We start from the raw sequence: 4,101 nt of genomic DNA on the forward strand, positions 1-4,101 counted from the left end.
CCTATAATTCGATCTCCTTCTCACAGAAATGAATGACACATAAATAATAGAGGGAACGTTAATGTTAGTTAAATGTCGTTTTATGTTATTACAAAAACAAATTGCACCTACTGCTGTCAATAAAGTCAGGAAACAAATTACGTGAACTGCCGCGTGCATCAAGTGAAATCGATCGGCCGGAGAATAAAGAAGTGTGGCTATATATAAAACGATAATTTGGATACAAGATAATAGAAATGGCGTCAGTATCTCCTGAACATTAGCATGTTCTGATGTCAGTCAATTCTGACTCGAACCAAGAAATATCTTGGCTTTAACGGTTTATTTTATTTTCATCAACCACCTGACGATAACACCTGGAAGACTCGTCAATAACTGAATAGCTCAGTATAACACCTGGTGGTCGTAGCAACGACTTATTTGAAAGACGATAAATGGATGCTAATCTCTTTATATCAAACGTTATATGAAGTTTTATTTTATAAACAGATAATAAGATGTGATATTTCAGCCCATACATGCAATATATTACTTCGATTACTACGCATATACACAGGGTTTTGATACGCGGGATGGACAGAGCATAAATAGCCCGTTACGTAGCTTTGCGTTTAATAAAAGACAAACGATATATAAATATGTATAATAGCATGATATTAGGCACAAAACACGTTCTAATCGAAAACGTAGTAGATTAATTCGTCTTGGATATGATTTAGATTTGTTATCTCTGGAATAATATTTGTTGGTTTGCCGATAAGCATAGAGCTAAACAATGGGTTATTTGTGGTGTACAAACCACAAGTATCGAAACTCGGTTATTATTAGTGTAAGACCCTCAAATTTACCGCTAGGAGGGAAGAGCTTATACAATGTATTTATTATTCTGAAAAGTTTCAAGTGCGTACGACACGACATAATGGTTGCTTTTTATCTATAGTGGATAAAATGCAAAATACGATATAATTAAAATGTTCGATTATGTTTATAGCTATTTTCCGTTCAATAATTTAGTAGAAAATATGCGAGGTAAAAGTTGATAGGCAAGGCTATTATCAACCACCGACAACACAAACGCGTGCTCGAAAGGTGTACCCCCATAACTTGTAGCGCCACCTGTTCTCGCTAAATAGAGTGTGTTAATTAATAGCTACAGTAACAATATTTCGAAGGATTTCAATAAAACTCTTCAAATATGATTGTGTTCTGAACAACATTATTGGTCATAATTACCTAACGTCAACCTGTATCACACCTTCAGTAGGTATCTCCAACCTACAAACGTTACAAAATTTTAAGAAAATTAACAAAATAAATCTTTGTTTCAAAAGTTCGTTATTTTTTAATTTCGCGCAAAGCTACTCGAGGGCTATCTGCACTAGCCGTCCATAATTTAGCAGACCTCTAGAAGGCAGTTAATCATCACCACCCACCGCCAACTCTTGGGCTACTCTTTTACCAACTAATAGTGGGATTGACCGTACATTATAACGCCCCCACGCTTGAAAGGGTGAGGATGTTTGGGTGTGGTGTGACGAGGATTCGAACCCCTTAACACACTTGGCGACTCATACTTAAAACTTTCTATATCACACGAATTTATAAGAGCGCAACAACAGGTTACACAGTACCACAAAACTAATAAAATGCATCGACCGATGCAAAAACAAATTTAACAGTGAAAGGTCTTCCAGAATGAACGATTTTTAAGTACAATTGAAGGACACGAAACAACGTAAAAATAACTTGACTTTCAACTACTACAAACGTTGTTTGATGTCTTCGTGAGTAAAACTCTTAATTGTAATTCATCGTTTCGTATAACTCACCCTCCCCAGCATCAGTACTGTGAGTAAAACTATTTAATTGTAATTCATCGTTTCGTATAACTCCCCTTCCCAGCATCAGTACTGTGAGTAAAACTCTTAATTGTAATTTATCGTTTCGTATAACTCCCCCTCCACAGTATCAGTACTGTGAGTAAAACTCTTAATTGTAATTCATCGTTTCGTATAACGCCCCCTTCCCAGCATCAGTACTGTGAGTAAAACTCTTAATTGTAATTTATCGTTTCGTATAACTCCCCCTTCCCAGTATCAGTACTGTGAGTAAAACTCTTAATTGTAATTCATCGTTTCGTATAACTCACCCTCCCAGCATCAGTACTGGGAGTCGGATTTTCAAAGTAAAATAAGTTTAGTATATTTAATGCATTGTTTAAAAAAACATAATATATTTCAATATCCTACGAAACACAAACCATAAAACTACGAATGTTAGAGATAAACACAGATCAATGGGGAATCTCTAGCTCGACCGTTTTACTTATGGGGAAAGATTCTGTGCTGCTTTTCTTATGATCTACCTAAGACCTATTATTAATCTGCTATTACCTTGAAAATCCTTGTTCGAGTCTCTTCTACAATCGGTGGAGAAAACAACACCCAATCCTCCTGTCCAACTTTCAACAGTCGATTTAAGCTTTTCCATCACTTTAGAAACACTCGAACATTGGTTGGTAGTCCTGCCTGAAATTAATTAACTTCTGGAAGCGTGTTTTACACGTGCACGTACGTAAACACAAGAGTTTAGATGTCTATACACGACGTTAATATAGTAACACAGCTTACTGAGTAAAATTATGTGCAAGTACATTCAAACACTGAAAGTTAATTTAACTAAAATAAATCTCTATTTTGAAGACGGTTGGTATGAATATTGCTGCTTTAATTTAAATAAAGTACAGAACAATGTTTCTACCTTCTGAGGTCATCTTCGGGTAAACAAAAAATATTGAGCCTTTAGTTAAACTTAAGACGACCCAAGAAGGTCTAAACATTGTTCTGTATCTTATTTAAATTAAAGTAATACCTATACCAACCGTCTTTAGAATGCATTTTCATTTCAAGTGGATTTCTAGTCATCATGATGACAAACCTGCTTTGGTTTTTTATATAATATTAACCGATTTTTAACTCTATTTTCAGATACGATTCAGACAAACAATGTCGGTTAATAAGTTCCTAACCTCTAAACTGGTAACCATCTGTACTTATAAGCTTAGTCGGAAAAAAAATTCTTTGTTTCTGTTATATTTTTTGAATGATATTACCAAAGTTTCTCTGTTGAGGTGGGGTTTATATCCAGGTTAACATAACTGTACCAAGGTAAAACTGTTATTAATACGTTGTGGTCGAGGGGGGTAACCTAATTCTACTTCTCTTCTAAGAATTTTTACCTTTGTTCAACCCCAGTAACTTTCAACTTTTTACGGTTTCTCAAACAAATATAGTGGCCATTTTAATCAACAGCGCCACCAATCATAAAACCTTAATAAAGAGAACAAATATTTGTTCAATAACTTATAATCTCACTTCTTGTCAACGTTTAGAGAATACAGAAACCCCACAAATTATTGGCATAGCTCTTGTCGACGGATATTGTATAATCTCCTGATACTGACAGAACTCTTATGAACGTTCAGAAGGTTTAGAAACCTCACGAGATGACGAAGAATTCTTGTCCATAGATGTTGTATAACCTCCTGATACTGACAGAACTCTTATGAACGTTCAGAAGGTTTAGAAACCCCACGAGATGACGAAGAATTCTTGTCCATGGATGTTGTATAACCTCCTGATACTGACAGAACTCTTATGAACGTTCAGAAGGTTTAGAAACCCCACGAGATGACGAAGAATTCTTGTCCATGGATGTTGTATAACCTCCTGATACTGACAGAACTCTTATGAACGTTCAGAAGGTTTAGAAACCCCACGAGATGACGAAGAATTCTTGTCCATGGATGTTGTATAACCTCCTGATACTGACAGAATTTTTGTGAACGTTCAGAAGGTTTAGAAACCTCACGAGATGTTGAAAAGCTCTTGTCAACGGATGTTGTACTGTTTAACTTTATTTTTTCAAAATTATAATTACTTAGAATAAAGAAAACCTCTTGGAAATGTTCTCCAAGATGGTTTGTACTGACAGTTAAAACGAGAGATAGCAATGATAAGTGCGAGTTTTGTTAACTGATAGGTCAATACAATAACAAGTTCAAACGTTCGGTGGCTGATTTGTTTTTCCCCAAACAATCTT

This window comes from Tachypleus tridentatus, chromosome 12 (genome assembly GCF_004210375.1).
Source record: "Tachypleus tridentatus isolate NWPU-2018 chromosome 12, ASM421037v1, whole genome shotgun sequence".
In the NCBI taxonomy this organism is placed as follows: Eukaryota; Metazoa; Arthropoda; class Merostomata; order Xiphosura; family Limulidae; genus Tachypleus; species Tachypleus tridentatus.